This window comes from Diceros bicornis, chromosome 13 (assembly GCF_020826845.1).
Source record: "Diceros bicornis minor isolate mBicDic1 chromosome 13, mDicBic1.mat.cur, whole genome shotgun sequence".
Classification (NCBI taxonomy): Eukaryota; Metazoa; Chordata; class Mammalia; order Perissodactyla; family Rhinocerotidae; genus Diceros; species Diceros bicornis.
This window is the reverse complement of record NC_080752.1, coordinates 43,532,991-43,550,531: the sequence shown is the minus strand read 5'-3', so window position 1 is coordinate 43,550,531 and position 17,541 is coordinate 43,532,991. Positions and strand designations below refer to the sequence as shown.

General features: G+C 37.0%; 1 protein-coding gene across 5 annotated transcripts in view; it reads left to right on the top strand.

Moving 5' to 3' along the window:
* Positions 1 to 1,889: 1,889 nt before the first annotated feature.
* The window catches only part of EYA3 (EYA transcriptional coactivator and phosphatase 3), a 99,911-nt gene continuing 84,259 nt past the window's right edge, over positions 1,890 to 17,541 (top strand). For 2 of the 5 annotated variants that reach the window (XM_058553399.1, XM_058553395.1), the window contains exon 1: positions 1,890 to 1,991. The gene's annotated coding sequence lies outside the window, so the exon portion shown is untranslated. Of the gene's footprint in view, positions 1,992 to 3,258; positions 4,203 to 17,541 lie in introns of those variants that run through there. The other 3 variants (XM_058553398.1, XM_058553396.1, XM_058553397.1) reach the window with 2 other exon arrangements.

Here is a 17,541-nt window from a genome sequence, read left to right as displayed (position 1 = left end):
TGCTGAAATGCATCCATGAACAAAACAAATAAACATCTGTGCCTTCATGGAGCTTAAATTCTGGGGGAGGCGGGGGGGGGGGGGGGGGGGGGCGTTGGGCGGGGTGGTGAGGAGAGACATTAAACCAAATTCACCAGCAAATTATTGGATGGGATAAATGTTATTAGAGAAAAATTAAGGAGGGAATTGGGCTAGGAATGCAGAGAGGATGGTAGTATTTCAATTTAAAATATAGTGTCAGGGAAGGGCTCATTGAGAGGGTGACATTTGAACAAAGATGTAAGGACGTGACAGGGTGAATGATGCAGTTATCTGAGGGAAAAGCATTCCACGCTGAGGGATCAGCAAGCACAAAGGGCTTGAGTCTATGTGCAGGCTTGAGGAACAAAAAAGGGGCCAATGTGCTTTGAGCGGAGGGATAATGGAGAGGGCAGAAGATGAGATTAGCTGTACTGCTGAGTGTCACATCTTGAGGGTCCTGTAGGCCAAAGTAAGCATTTTCTTTTCTTTTCTTTTCTTTTTTGTGGGGAAGATCAGTCCTGAGCTAACATCCATGCCAATCCTCCTCTTTTTTTTTGCTGAGGAAGACTGGCCCTTGGCTAACATCTGTGCCCATCTTCCTCCACTTTATATGGGACGCCGTCAAAGCATGGCCTGACAAGCAGTCCATTGGTGTGCCCCCAGGGTCCAAACCGGGACCACCAGCAGCGGAGTGCCCGCACTTAACTGCTATGCCACAGAGGCGGCCCCAGGATTTTCATTTTCACTTTGAAATAGGAATCCACTGGACAAACGACACGATCTGATTAAGGTTTTAACAGGAGTCTGCTGCTGTTGTATTAATAGATTGTGGGAGGGCAAGTGTATAAAAAGGGCAAACAATCACAATGACTGTGGCTTGTAACAACAGAAGCAGCAAATGGTCAGATTCTGGATAAATTTTTGAAGGCAGATCCTGCAGAACTTGCCGTTGAATTAGACGTGGGGTGTGAGAGAGAGGAGTCAAAGATCTTAATAAAGATCTTAGCAAATGTTATCACAGGAAGAGGCGATCAAACAATATATAGCCAAAAAATGTAGGAAAAAAGTATTTTAGAGGTGTATTAAGCAGTTGAGTGTGTAACTTTTCTGGATTTTGTGTTGTTGAAATTTTAAAAATTTGTAATTTATGATTTCTTTTCTCATTTAAAGATTCATTTTTATAATTAATATTTTATTTGTAATTTTGAATTTTCTTAAAGAGGACCCCCAAATTGAATAAACTTCAGGCCCCCACAAAACCTGACTTCAGTCCTGCTCCTTTCCCATAGTTGGGTAGTAATTTAAAGTTAACGAAGTATTAAAAATTTTTGTTTCTGATAAAATTATTACATAAAACAATGTGCACGAAATAGAAGTTAATTGTAAGCTCAATACAGTATTAGGACTAAACTAATATTGGGGATAAAAACATCACCTTGGGCTAGCCTCTCCCAAGTGTCTTCTAAAATTTCCCACCCATTCTTCCTCCCACAATTTTTCTAAATCTACCAAATGCAGCCAGCATTTCCCCTCACGTTCGCTTTAGGAAGGGATTACACGCATTTTAAAAGACCTTCTTGAAAAATGAGCGCTTAAGTATTTTTTACCGGAGCCGCCTGTGCCTCTGTGGCACCACGGTCCGGACGCAGGGAAAACCAGCCCACCCGCACAAGCACCACGGTGGCGCCGAGTGGGGCGTAACCAGGGGCGGGGCTCCCGGGCCGACAGAGTGGGCGGGGTCTAGGCGCTGCCCCGCTCCGCCCCGCCCCGCCCGCTCCGCTTGACGCATGCGCTCAGAAGCTTCTGGCGGAACGAGGTGTGGACTGTGAGGTGACCCTGGCCGCTGACTTCCGGTTCCTAGGGATGTGCATCCGGGTCACGCTAGCGCCGCGGTTTCCTCCACCCGCTTGGTTTTGCTGTGGGTCTGGACCGGTCCCTATGTCCTGCTGTGGGGCCTCTGGCGTCTTTGGGTGAGTCTCCGCCGCCGTCAGGGTCTGAGTGCGGCCGGTCGAGAGCAGCCTGTAGAGGGGCCGGTCAAGAGTTCTCTCCTGGTCCCTGTGGGTGAGGGTTCTCATTGCCTGTCCCTTGTCTCTACAGTGCTTCCCTCACTTCAGCCCTTTCCCTCACGCTGGCCTCGCCTCTTTCACCTGAGCTTAGCCTTTCTCGTCTCCGCGTACCTCTCGCCTCGCTGTTTTTCCGCAGCCTCATCCGCCCCTTACACGCCTAGATTTCTTGCCTTTCTCCTCAGCGCTTCCCTCAGCCACTGCCTCTCCGTTTCCGCCTCCTCTCTCCTTAGTACCTCTCATCCCCGACCCCCGATCCCGGGATCTCGCTGTTCTTCCACCGGGCGGGACGGCGCTCCTCCTCTCTGGGCTCACCCTCCTCCACTGCGAAACTGAACCTGTCTCTCTGTAGAGTCCTACGTCCTCGACCCGCAACTTTCCTCACCTTAGACCCCTACCTTCTCCCGCGACTAGTAGGTGTCTTCCATGCTTTGCTGGGGTTCTCCCGCCTTTTCTTAGCTAGAAGAGGGCTTTACCTAGTCCCGGATATGGGTCGATTTACCCGGTCTGGGGGAAGTTTTGCCTGGAGGCGCTGAGTTGGACTGAACTCTGGTAGCTTCCGTAGTTCGGGAACAACAAAGGGGTTCCCAGTTCCCGGTTCTTTGCTGGAGCACGGTTTGGGGGGCTCTCTCTAGAGCGGGCTAACAGGTGGCAGGCACACGGAACTGCTGGCGGTTGGGCTTGTGTGATCTTGTTAATTGACAGGTCATGAGGACGTGCTGTCATTTTGGCGTTCTCTCTCCGATGAGAATGGAGGTACACAGCTGGGGCAAAAATGCGATGTTCTGGGACGATCAGCTCTGTTTTCTGCATGGGCTTTACTTATAGGACAGTTGCTATGGCAGAGGACAGAGTTCCTTGGGAGATTAGCCCCAGATTTATAAGTTTATTGCCGAAAATTTTAGTACGTTGTAACTGAAACGTTTTCTGCTAAAGAGTTCACTATAGTGATTTCAAAGTACATTTTCTTTAGTTGAACTTAGCGTGCACATGGATCTTTATTCTTGCCTCTTGTACGTTGTCTTCATTTTTACTGTATTGACAAGTTTTTCTGTTTTTATTCCTGTTTCCTCCTAAGCCAGACATTACAGTACTTTATTATTTAGAATATTTTTTTATTTATTTATTTTTTTACTGTTTCCACCCTAGTCTTCAGACCACCTTTTTCTCGTTTTGAGACTTAAGTTTCTCTTGAATTTCTTAAGTTTCTCTGGAGGCTTTTAGTCATCTCTAAAATGAAGGGATTGGATTTAATAATGGTTAGTGTCCCCTTTCCCAAATTTTGTGATCTGAGGTATATTTTGAGACACAGGGTTGGATAATTTTTATCTTTGTTTTTCCAATGTTTATGGTGTATGTCTAGCATTTGACTGCAAATGTTTTTGTGTGATCAGTTCCTGTACTCATATAAATTGTGCTCTAAAATTTAGTACTTCATTGAACAGAATAAATACAGCTTTTAGCATCTGCTTCTCTTTTGACTAATGAGTTATAGAAAAGTCTCCCTCATTATATGATAAATATACATATGTGAGCATAGCATAGACCTTGGCTTATTCCAAAACTGAGCTGCTCCCTTCAGCTATTTTTAGCAAAGGACTTCGGAGCTTGGCCATATTAGTCCTAGAAGCCACAGAGAAGGACCCTTCTGGTTGGCTTTCAGGACTTATCTGACTGCTGAGGGAAGCCCTTTTGAAAGCTTCTTACCATACCTCCTCCCCAGCACCTACACTGGACATTCGAGCTTCTGTTCAGCCTGGCCTCATCATTTCTTATCCTTAAAAGCTAACCGCAATGAGTATGGGCTGACTCTCTCTGTTTCCTTACCTCCAAGTTTGTGGACTTTTTTTTTTTTTAGCCGTGGGAACTTCATAGATAGACCTATATTTGGATTGATGCAAGGCCCTCTTTCAACTTTTTTCATTTCTGAACTTGTTATTTCTTGAGCATGTCTAAGTCTAAACCTATGTAGATTTCTACAGTTTACAGCTGGAGAGAACCATCGAGTTCATACTTACCCCTTCATTTTACAAATAATGAAATCAGGACTTAAAGAATTGGTGATGATTTTTCCAAGGTCACTTTTTACAAGTGAAGAAGTCCTGTACATGCACTCAGGTGGGTTTTAGTTCCATCAAAGCTGTGTGCTGGAGAGCACAAATAGTATTTAGTGGTTCATTTCAATAAATTTATATCATAGGAATGAACATTTTAGGATAAGAAACCTGTGACGCAAATTTTTAAATTCAAATCTGAAGTCATTTTTCCTTCAAAGAGGGAACTCTAGAAAGAAACTGTGTGGTGGTGAAGTAGAAGTTGCAAAGTCTTAAAGTATCTCTTTCTCTCTCTTTTCTTCTAAAATTACTTTGGCCTATTATGATATAGATTCTGTATAAAAACCTTTATATGAAATGAACACCCCATGGTCTCATTGGATCAGTTGTGTTCATGCTCCTGGTCTTTGTACAGAACGCTGATAGACTTTCTAATTACTGAAAAGTCTGCACCTCTTACCAGCTGCCAAACAAACAAATATCACTAGAGACAGACAGACTTAGTGTATGTGTTTTTAAAGCTCAGGAGAGGAATCGTTGTAAATTTTCTGTAGAAATTTCTACTTTAGTTTGGTGAAGTCTTAGTTTGTAATTCTGAGGGCTCAATTTAAAATACATTTCTGCCCCTTAGTTTTATGCCTAACGTGTTTTTTGTGTTGACTTGTTTTGATTATTTTTTTTTCCCCCCCAAGCCCCAGTAGATAGTTGTATGTCACAGCTACACATCTTTCTAGTTGCTGTATGTGGGACGCGGCCTCAGCATGGCCGGAGAAGCGGTGCGTCGGTGCGTGCCCGGGATCCGAACCCGGGTCACCAGCAGCGGAGCGCGCGCACTTAACTGCTAAGCCACGGGGCCGGTCCCTGTTTTGATTATTTTTGATTGTTATTTTTGGTCATTTTAGTTGCTTCTGTACTTTGTTTTACTTGTTTTAATTTTTATCCTTGAACCTTAAGATATGTTTTAAGGAAAATGCTAGTTTTAAAAATTTAAGAAATAAAATACACCGCTTTCGTGTCCTTACCATTTGTACCTTGTGGTGTGATGGTTTCCGTGATCTGCCTAAGCCCACTTCATGACTTCATTCTTTTTGTTTTGCTTACAGATAAAAGGCACATAGAACTTCTCTTTTGGTAGTTGTTTGTATTTTTGTGTTTTGCATATAACAAGATGTTTTTATTGTAACTTAGCTGTGATTTAAATGGAGGAAGAATAGTTCAAAATAGAAATGTGTATTTAAGAATGTTAGAAATAGTTTATTCTTTGCATACATTCATTTAATTGGTTTATATCAAGGGGTTAAATTGTAAAGTGGAAAATAGGTGGACCTTCTATCTGCTGATTAATTTAAAAAATACAGGTGCATGTTCTTGTACAGAATATATGGCTTAAGCTATAAACTGCCTTATTGATATGTTTTATTGGCAGAGAACATAGCAAACAATGAAACATCAGCCACGTTATCATCTTGATATTTTTTATTTGGTCCCATCAACCTAAGTCCTAGGGTATCTAATTATTAAATGTAGAAATAATTAGGGCATTTTCTCTATTTATAGTATATTAAAAAACAGATAATTGAAATATGGGCTTCATAAAATTAATCTTTACTGTTTTCCCCTTTTAAATATGTAGTAGTGTTTTAAATCAGAAAAGAAAATGTATAAATAGTGCTGAATTATTGTAAGTAATTTAACAAATCGGCCCAAGGCAGTCAGTGCTTAATATCTTAAAGATCTTACTACAGATTGTGTTGGAAGCACTTTAACTTATTAGCTTGGTTGATATTTGTTCTAGTTAGATTTGTTTTTATTCACCCTAGAAAATAGTTAGCAGCAATCTTTGTAATACATTTCTTTCAGCAAATTTCTTTTGGATACCCACTATGTACAATTATAATAATACATATATAGGCTGTTTATGTGAACTAGGTGACATTATAAAGGCTGACATTTACACTTAAATTCTAAATATGATTTTATTTGTACATACCTGAGTTGAACTAAAAGACTTAACGTGACCTGCATCACCAGGGTGTAGCAAAAAAAAAAAAAAAAAGACTCAACATAATTAGGATTAAAATAAGCTTTAATCCTAAGAATATGTCACTTCTTACTAGTGACAATGGTATATGATTTTTTTAAACTAGATTTTATGATTTTCTGTTGTTTTCAATACACTCTGATTTCTCATCATTATTTGTTTAAGGTTCTTGCATTAATCTGCATCACAGCTTAATTAATATAAAATCATGTCCTTTATAGGTACAATTAAATAATTTTCATTTGGGATTCTTTTTCACAACTGAACTGTAGAAATCTGTAATGGTAAAACAGTAAAAATAAAAGCAAACTTTACATAGCCCTTACTATGTGCCAGGAACTATTCTAAGTGGTTTACATATATTAACTCTTTAATCCTCACAACTCTGTGAAGTAAGTACTTTTCCTATCTCCATTTTACAAATGAGGAAACGAAGGTATGGAAGTTACATAACTTGTCCAAAGTATGACAGCTAGTTAGCCAGAAAGCTGGATTTGAACTTAGTCTTTCTGGCTCCAGGGTTCATGACCTTTTTGTACAGAGTTCTACTAGTTTAGTGATTTCTTCTTTTATAGGTTAAGGTTAGAAATCCATTTTCTCTGAAACACAAAAGACTACTGCTTTTGGTGAGGAACCTTAGAGGGGAGTTGTACCTGGTCAGTTGCAAACCCTCTACTACCTATGTTTCTTAGATGGCAAAAACCATATATTAAGAAGATAAAACAGGATCAGGTCCATTGCTCTTAAAAAAAAAAATCTTATGGAAGTTAATTACTTTTGAGTTATTTGGAGACAAGGCCATATATTTAATAAAATGCATTCTATATTACTAAAATATCTTACTCCTTGATGTTAATTTTTTTGATGTGCAGAGTATTAAATAAATTTATGTAATAGTCTTAAACTCTGAAATCTTAATGTCCCTAATATGAATTTAACAACTTTGAAATATAAAACAGAAGACTAAAACTGAAATTTCTGGTTTACCTCTAGTCTCATTTCCAAATTTGGAAATTTGTGCAAAATTAAATACATCTATCTCTTATGACTACCATGTTTAGAGTAATGTATTTAAATTACTGTTTTTATTTTTACTTTAGAAAAGAGGAGAGGAACTTTCATACACCAATTCCTTTTTTAATTAGAAAATACAACTAGTCATATAGAATATTATTAATCATATTAATATTATTCTTTTGTGCTTTTGTTATTCCCAAATAAAAAAAATTTTTGTTGCATCTCTAAGAGAAGGAGATGATTTTATATTAGTTGAGGTGCGGCTTAATGCAAGAGTCTAGGACTCAGATATGATGAGAAGTTATTTTTCTGGGTATTTTGAAAACAACTGAGAATCTTGTTAGTATGTATTTATTTAGTGTCAGTACCTGACATTCTGTGAAATTGTTGTTTATTTGGAATAACTCTGTTAAATTATTGATTCTTACCCAGATGGTTTCCTTTTTTTTTTTTTGTTCTTTTTCAGAGGCTTGCCTTTAAAAAACTATAATTTAGAGAACTGCCAAAATTCTGAATGTCATTTCATATGTAGTTTGAAGTGGATATTTTCCTCCTTTTTAATTGGCCAGTTTATTATCTTCTGGTAAAGTGGCTTTCAGACTTTTTTGATCATGGCCCACTATAAGATACATTTTTCATTGTTACCCAGTACTTATACATACACATACACAAATGCACAGAGAGAGTAATATTTAAAGTTGAAACAAAAGTTTCATGAAACAGTATTTATCTTTACTACAGGTGATGCATTGTAATATTTTCTTTTCTATTTTGTTATATTGTATTTCATTCAAAACGAACTGTTGGTCTCCACTAAGTTGTTATGATAACCTATTAATGCGTTGTACCTGCAGTTTGAAAAATTCTAGTGACTGCTAGATTTTTTTCCAGTATTATATTTTTGGAATTGAAAATGTTTGGGTTTGCTAGTTTTTTTCTCTGAAATATAGCTTGATTCTGTTAAGCTTTTAACCTAAATAATTGTGCATAATGATTGAGAGAGGGAGACCCTATTGTTCTGATTATTGTTGCTGTCATCTCTGTTCTTTACTGTGTCTAGGCACATCATTTTTGAAACTGCAGTAGTATAGAATCATAAGATTGAAAATGCTCGGTCACATGCAGAGCTTCTCTTGTTAGAATCCTTTGCTAGTTTCCATCTGACAGTCAAAGTTTAGGTCGATTAAGTTGCTTTTCACAAACTTTGCTTCTGCTCTTGGCAACTAGTCAAAAGATTACAAAGCTGCTTTATTCTGTTTTCTTCTGGCCCCAATTCAGTCTTTGTAAACCAAGAAAAGAGAACTGAAGAGTGAAGCAGTTTGCTCCTGTGTATATGGTCAGGTGAAAGTAACACGATTGAAGAGTCATTAGGGTTTGTTACAGTGGACTGCATTTATTTATTGTCCTGATTCATTTCCTGTAATCACAAAGGGGGAAAAGATAGTAGACATATCAACAGTTCCTAGCATATCACAGCCATTAGAGTGAGGCAGGGTCAGCAGGCATATTCTACTATTTTTACCACTACCACCTCATAACAATGAGCACTTTCTATGTACCAGGCGCTATTTAAAGCGTTTCACTTTTATTAACTCATATTTACTTGGCAGGCCTGGGAGAAGAATGAGAATGAGAAAGGATAAAGAAGAAGACTTGCCTTCTTAGTATCTTCTCATTACTTGGCTTGTGAATTCTGGCTATTGGTGACTGCAGCATGGCACAGCATACATTTTTAGCTTGGTCAGCTTTTTAAAATTATCAGTCCTGTCTGTGATGTTTTATATTTAGGCACGTAGCTGTGGTTTGAGATCTCAGGCTTTAATGCTAGGCTGCCTGGCCTTGAATTCCAGGTTGGTGACTTACTAGGTACATAACCTTGGGCAAGTTACTCTCTGTGCTTCAGTTTTCTCATCTGTAAAATGGTGATGATAATAAATAGTACCTATCTTATAGTAGACTTACTGAGAGGATTAAATGAGTTGATATATGTAAAGTACTTAGAACAGTGCCTGACCCTTAAAAAACATTCCGTAAGTGTTAGCTATTAATAACTCACAACTCACAGTTGGATCTCCTGAAAGTATTTGTGACCATGATGAGTTCTGCATATTTGCTAAGTAACAGGGTGTGATTGACATTCAATGTTATATTGCCCAGGCACTTGAAAACAGCTTTTTTTGGGGACTTGTAGGAAAAGTTCTTGTGTAGGGTATTTGGGTTCAAAGCCAAGTGACAAAAGGTATCAGGGCTACAGGTCCAACTTGTTTAAGCTTTTGTAGGAATCTCTAGTTATTTGGACCTTACCCTTAATAATTTTAATATTTTGCCCTTTGAAAAACTAAGAGGAACTAGTTAATGAATTGACTTTCACTCGAGACCAGGTTTCTTTTCTGAGTCTGTTTATATTATGTCTAAGATATTTATTTGTTTTGTTTTTCTTTAACAGTTATATCATGCTTACTTTGTGCCAGGCACTTTTCTAAGAGCTTTTCAGATATTAACTCATTAAAACCTTATGACAAGTTTATGAGAAAGACACTTACTTTTGTTCTCATTGTACAGTTCAAGTAACTGAGGCCCAGGAAAGTTAAATAACTTGTCTAAGCTCCCACACCACTCATCAATGTCAGAGCTGGGATTTCAACCTAAGAAGTCTAGCTCAAGTTAGTACTCCAAACTTGCCAAACCTGCCTCTTACAAAGATGAATTATGTTGAAAAGGGTAAGATAAGTGCTAAAACTTACTTCACTTTTTTTCGCTCTCTGTGCTGAAATGACAGCACTGAAATTATGGGTGATGGTTTTTTGGCTGATGGATTTTTGAAGGAGCAAATAAGTTCAGAGAAATAAAACGCTAATAAAAGAACTGAGCCTAGATTTTATAGTTCTTCTGACAGCTAAAGATATAAATTTCAAAAGACTTAGTTCTGTTAGTATAGTGTAAGGTAAATTTTATCTGAATATTGGAGAGCTAATTGATATATAGATGTGATATATAGATCTGTAGAGTGATATATAGAATTTTGACTTTAGAAGATGAATGCAATAGGGTACAATTTTTCTGTATAACTGGAAGCAATGCATTTATATAATATTCATGTTGGAGTATACTATATGTCAGGCCATAGCACCTACAGAAAAAATTGTAATTCTCTTAGAAATATTAACCTTACAGGTCAAAGGAGAATGGAAATAAAATTTTGGTGGCTGTGAGTTCTGTGGAGTCTGAATCTCCACACATTAGACAAATTCCTATGCTTTGTGATTGACAAGTTACTGAAAACTGAAGAGAGGTCTAAGGGGGGAATGTAGTAGAAGAACTGTTGGATTATTCTTAAGCTCACTTTGACACATCTAATTCAGATTAATTTATTCCTTCTCAATACTTTTTACTGGAGTTTTGGAATTTTTCCTGTAGAAAACATCTCCCTATTTTATTGGAAGCTTATTGGTAAAAGTTTGTGTTAATTTTTATTAAAGATTGTTTTATGGACAACTTCAAAGGATGATTTTCCAAGAAGTAATTAGAAATTGTAAAAACAATTCTTCTTAGAGAATCTGTTCCTAGTACAATATTTTTTCTATTAAGAATTTGGTACAGCCTAAATGTATTTTTAAAAAATTCTTTCTTAGTAGGTTCTGATAGTATTCTGTTAAGTGTAAAGTTACTATAAATATTCCTACAGCTGACAATACCATGGTATGTTAGTCAGTCATGCCTCCCAAATAAAGTAGCCAGAAGAATTCACCAGCTTTACTACAGTCAGTTGGCTGAGCTGTTTATTTATGGAAGGAGTTGACTGGCATGGTGATGGCTTTTGTCTGTCCCACAGAAAGTCCAGCAGGGAAGGTATAGTTGGTTGCAATTTTTTGGCCACAGAAATGTGATTTCTGCTGATGCCAAAAGGCTCTCTTAGGGTCACTCTAAAGAGAACCTTAAAAGAGGTCACCTGAGTGTAGGTCTGCTGGATATTTGTCTCTACTTTGGCAAGACTCTTGAGTACAAGGGACTCTGAGTGAACATGTTAGATATGTTAGGTGTTTTTTAAAAGGTAATAAATGGAGAAAGATTGCCATCAGCTGATGAGACTTTGGTGAATTTCTGAAAGATAGGAAGCAGTGAGATTGGATCAATAGAGAAACTAGAAGAAGAAATCACAGCTGAAAGTATATGTAGAAGTTTCAGAAATCTACCAGACTCCAAGTAAGCAAATATGAAGAACTGAAGGGTACCTGGAGCATTCATCAGTTTCCTGGCCTTTGCTCTCGATTTTGAGCATCTAGTGTTTGTCCCCTGAAGAAAGCTCAGAGAAGTGCTTTCCAAACACATTGAACAGTCTGCCTGGGGAGGATATGTATTTCCTTATGGTCTATTCTCCCCATGGCATTTAGTGTATATACATCAAATCATGTCATTCTCTTGTTGAAGCACCTATTGCTTTCCCAAACTCCATATCATGTGTTGCAGGGCTGTGTGTGATCTGGCTCTTGCCTGATTCTCAGGCCTCGTTTCCTACCCCTTGTTCACTTGGCCTTTCTGCTATTTCTCAAACATGCCAAGATGTTATCCTTTCAGTTTCTTTACACTTGTTGTTTCCTTCTGACAGCCTCCCTTCACATCTTATAGCTCTCTCCTTTTCATTATTCATATCTCTGCTGAAATGTTACCACCTCAGAGAAGTTATCACCCTATCCGAAATAGCTCCTTCAAAGCCCCATTCTCAGAGAATTGTCATTATCTGACCTGTCTGGTGGTTCCTTAAAGACCTCATTCGCAAGACTGCCTGTGTTTGACCTGACTTGGAGCTTACTCTGTACAAACAGCCCTTTCCCCCTCAGGGTGTTCATTGAAAACAGTTAGAGGCAACTATTGAACATCTCGGCTGCCTGTGGCAGTGAATAACAGTTGGGGCAGATAAGTAGGGTACCAAAAAGCTTAAAAGGAATAGCTGTGGAATGAGATGTCCATAAGGGGATTTGTAAAACTCTGATATATTTCTGGGAATCTAGAAAGCTGTGCACTTGTTTAGGGCTGTGTGCGTGTTTAGGAAAGACCTGAGAAGGCCCTAAGCTCTCAGTTCATCTTGAGGCTCATCTTGAGCCTCTGTGCAAGCAGGTAGTGAAAGCTAAGACAGAGTTGTAAACTGACTGGCTGAGGGTTAAAGGTGGCCCTAACATATATATACAGAGCTCGTCAGTACAGATTGGGAGATTTGTTGGTGCCAGGCATCTAAGGAAGTCTCTGTCTAATCATTAGCTGACCGTTAAAACTAACAGCAGAGACTTCAGTGGCCACATGTGATAAAGAATCTAGACTCTACAGAATTAGTTTCTGTATTTCCTTGAGCTATTTTATTTTTCTTACCACTGCTTGAATAGTAATTTACTTGTTCTCTATCTCTTCCTTCCCATTAGAAAATAAACACAATGAGAGCAGGGACTCTGTCTTTTTTGCACAGTGATTTATCTCCAGTGCCTAGAACAATGCCTAGTACATAAAATATTTCTTGAAATAATGGGTAAATGAATGACACAGATATCAATCCTCTATCCACTTTCTGTCTTCTAAAAATTCATTGTCTTTTGTCCCCTGAAAACACTATTTTTGTTTTCTTTTTTGTATATTTTATCCATTTCATTGCTTTACTATTATTTTTATGGGGTGGATCTCTGGAGAGAGAGGATATAAATGGGTGTGCTTCATCAGTTCTCTTCAACCAGAATGTTCTGATTCCTGATTTTCGTCAACAGGAAGTTCATTGAGAGTAAACTGATTTGGATGAAGTTTGGAAGGTTATATGGCAGAATTCAGCAGTCTAAAGAAGAGAATGAAATAACTACATACATACATATGTGTAAAATCCTATGCAAATAAACTTGACAATCTGGATGAAATAGATATTTTAGAAAAATGTTACCAAATTTGACCCCAGAAGAAAGAAATCCACTAGACCAATAACAGTGGAGGAAATTAATAAAATTATTGGAGGACTGCTCCACAAAACCTTTAGACCTACATGTTTACGTAGGTATGTTATTTCAGATAGCCAAGGGACAGATAATTCTGCCTGCTCCAGAGCATGGTAAAGAAGGAAAAGTTTGCAGTTCTTTTAAGGAAACTAATGAAATATTCATTCCAAAACTTTATGGACAGCACAAAATGGGAAACTATGGAAGAATATTATAAATATCAATGTAAAAATCTTAAATTCAGTACTAGAAAATAGAATTCGACAGTACCTTAAAATAATATTCTACAACTCAGGGGTTTCATCTCTGAAATAAATGCATATGTGGTTCAATATTAAAAAATCTACTAACATGCTATATTAATAGGTGAGATAAAAACGGTATGGTCGTCTTTTTGGGTGCCAAAAAGTATTTGACCAAATTAATACTCATTCCTGATAAACCTTCTCCCATGTAATTAAAATTGATGAATTTTTATTTAACATGATTACAGAAAAAATTTGTTTCAAACCAAAATCAATCTTATGCTTAGAAGTAGTATGCTAGAAGTATTCTCATGAATGTGAGGAACAAGAAAAGGATTCCCAACAGTTAGCACTGTTACTTAATATTACAGTGGAGATGTAAGCCAATGTCATTAGGCAAGAAGAAGAAATAAAGAGGTTAATATTGGGGAAAGAGGAAGCAAACTGTTTTTATGCAGCAGGGGAATGTATATACATAAAACTCAAAAATCAACCATCTTACTGTTCTCGTTGTTAGAAACAATACGACTTTGGTAATGTGGCAGTTTACAAAGTGATGTACCAGTATCAACAGCTTTCCTACATAAAGTAACTTCTTTAGAAAATATAATGAAAAGTATAACAAACAAAAGGATAAAATACCAACATAAATAAAATAGAAAGGATCTACCAAGAGATATTTTTAAAAAAAGATTAACTGAAAATATGTACTGTGCTCTGAGATGGGAGAACTCAAAATTGTAAACTTATCATTTTCCCCTAAATTAGTTTATATATTTAATGCTATTTCAATTTAAATTAAAATGTTATTAGTTTTTTAAAGCTTGACAACAGTACTCTGAAATTCATTTGGAAAGTATAAAATCTGAGAAAGGAGAATGAAGAGAGACTAGCCTTTCCAAGTATTAAAACATATGAAATTACAAAAAAAGAAGAAAGCCTCTACAGCATGTTACAAAGTTATAATAATTCAAGTTGGATTTTGAGGAAGTACCAGATAGACCGGTGAAACTGAGCAGAGTCTAGAAATTGCATATATACAGGAATTTTAGTTTATTATAAATTGCCATTTCATATCGTTGGAGAAAAAGGCAATATTTAGTTAATGGTATTAGGTGAACTGGCTAAGTATTTGGTAGCTCAAACAAAAATAATAACATGTAAACTTAACAGTTATTATGGATCAGGGTTACTATTATGAGCTCTTTATGTTTATTACTACATTTAATTCTCCCAACAACCTTGTGAGGTAGATACTATTATTGCCCCCATTTTACAGATTGGGAGATTGATGCATCGAGTCACACAGCAATTAAGTGGCAGAAGGTGGGATTTGAATCTAGGCAGTCTCGTTCTCTTAATCACGATGCTATTATTGCCTCTCTAAGCATGTACGTAAATGGAAATAATAAAGCCAGAGAAGTTATAGAAGGAGGGATGAATGAAATTATTTATGAGTTGGGCTTGGGGAAACCTAAATAGGGCACAAAACCTAGAAGCCACAAAGGAAAAAGATTGACAAATTTTATTTCCTAAAAATTATAACTTACATTTGGCAAAATATGCTGTAAAAAAAAGTCAAAAGACAAATGACAAGGTGAGAGAAAATGTATAAGGGAAAAGGCTAATTTCCATAATTTACAGTGAGCTTACACCAAATAATAAGAAAATGATCAACAACCCCATAGAAATTGGGCAAAAGGTGTGAGTAGGCAATTTACCAGAAAAAATGTCAAACATCTGAAAACCTTGTTTTTATTTATAATTAGTGATATAAATCATGCTATTTGAGATCATGTTTTACTTACTGAATTAGGCAAAAATTTTAAAAGATTGATGGCACTTGGTGCTGGTTAAGGCACAGGGAAGTGGGCACTAATTGTTGCACTCTTTTCAGTAGATTGTCAGGGTTCTTTCGGTCTGGCAGATCTGTCCGGGTTCATCAGGGAAGCAGAACTGCTTAGGAGAAAAAAGTATATATACACGTACACCTGTGTGTGTGTGCGTGTGTGTGCGCGCGTGCGCTAAACGGCTTACCCTTGTGGGTGAAGGAGGCAATTTTCAGGAAATAGTACAGATGGGGCAGTCAGCATCATCAAATCCTGCAGAAAATACAAATAAGATGTGGACTGAGAAAAGATCACTAGTGAAAAATCAATTATGAGTTCCACCGGAAAATTTTTACAGTGGTATGGAAACCAGAATACAAATTAAAGGATTGAAGTTTTTAATTTCGATGAAGTCAAATTTATCCTTTTTTTTTCTTTTATGGATTTGCTGTGGTGTCATACCTGAGAAATCCACTGGATTATGAATGCCTTCTGGAAGTGGTCCTGCCTTATTCATTTATTCTTCTGCTCTCAGTGCATAGCAAGATGCTTCTGAATGCAAAGGGGATTAACATTTTGGGGGGACCTAGACTGTGTGTCAGGCGCTGTGCATTGTGCTAGACTCTTCTCCTAAGTATTCATTGATTGAGTTTTAAAATGAATCTGTATTTACAAGAGAAATTGAAACTGACTTGCCCAAGGTCTTATAGCTGGTAGGTGACAGCCACATCCTTTTGAGTCCGAATCCTATCTCTTTCCCTTGTGCTAATTTGCCTCGTTATATAACAAGCTCCTATAGTGATTTGGAATGATTGACTTTATAAAAACTGATCACAAACTTCTGAGAAACATCAGTCTCATAAAGCAAGCTTGCTTAACACGTTTTTGCACCCTTTTGGTATTATGCCTATAAGCCCTTTAAATATTTTTTGAAGAAAACAATTCTTTTCCATGTTAACATCCATAATGTCACTCCAGTGAATGATATGGACTTTTATGTGACTTTTCTCTTTTAAAACTTAAACTACAGAATTCTCTTTGGGATTTTTTTTTCCTCTTTGTTTTTGTCTGATGTGTTTTCATGGTATCATTGGATTTGCAAAGTATTTCGCTGTAGAGTAATTCTTCTGGCTTGATAACTGTATGTTTGTTTTGCAGAGATCTTTTACATGGTTCCTTGCCTGTCTCTTAAGTTTTCTTTCTTTCCTTCCTTTCTTCTTTCTCTTTTTTCTTTCAATAAATATCAGCTTCTATTTTAGGTGTAATTGCTTCTGAATGATTGTATATTGTATAGATCTACCTTTAGTGGCTTAGCATGGGGTAGAATTCTTCTACCACTCCAATTAGGTAGGGAAAGAATGTCTGTTTGAAGGTAGTCGGATTTAAAATAAAAAATAAGAATTTATACAATTTGACCTTATTCAAGTCATCTATTTAATGGAAAACTCTTCTGTTATGATGATATCAAGTAACATAGCGAACATTTCACATCTCTGTACTCGTAAATAAACTGTTGCTCCAACTATGTTTATCATTTTATTAGCCAACATTTCAGATCTCTGTACTCATAAATAAACTGTTTGTTGATCCAACAGTGTTTATAATTTTGTTTATATTACAGTCAAATTTTATTCAACTTCATATATGGTTAATTTTCTTTCTAAAAATCTAAACAGATCCTATTATAATTTTTTGAGAATAATTTACATACAGTAAATTCATCCTTTTAAGTGTATAGTTCTGTGAGTTTTACAAATACATACAATCATGTAACTACCAACACAATCAAGATATAGAACAGTTCCATCATCTCAATAAAGTTCCCTTGCGCCCATTTGTAACCAGTCTCTTCCCCCATCCCCAGCACCTGGCACTGAGCTGTTTTCTGTTCTTATAGTTGTATAAAGAATGTCATATAAATGGAATTATACAATGTGTAGAGTTTTGAGCCTAGCTTCTTCCATTTAACATAATGCATTTGAGATTCATCCAAGTTGTTCTGTAAATTGCTGGGTAGTATTCCATTCTATAGATGTACAACAGTTTATCCATTTACTAGTTTGAAGGACATTTGAGGCGTTTCCAGTCTTCGGTGTATATTTGAAAAAAGCCACTATACATATTCATGTACAGGTTTTTGTGTGAACATAAGTTTTCATTTCACTTAGGTAGATATTTCAGAGTGGGATTGCTGGGTCATATGGTAAGTGTCTGTTAAGCTTTATAAGAAACTGCCAAACTCTTTTCCACAGTGCCTATGCTGTACCTTTTTGTATTCACACTAGCAATGTATGAGAGTTCT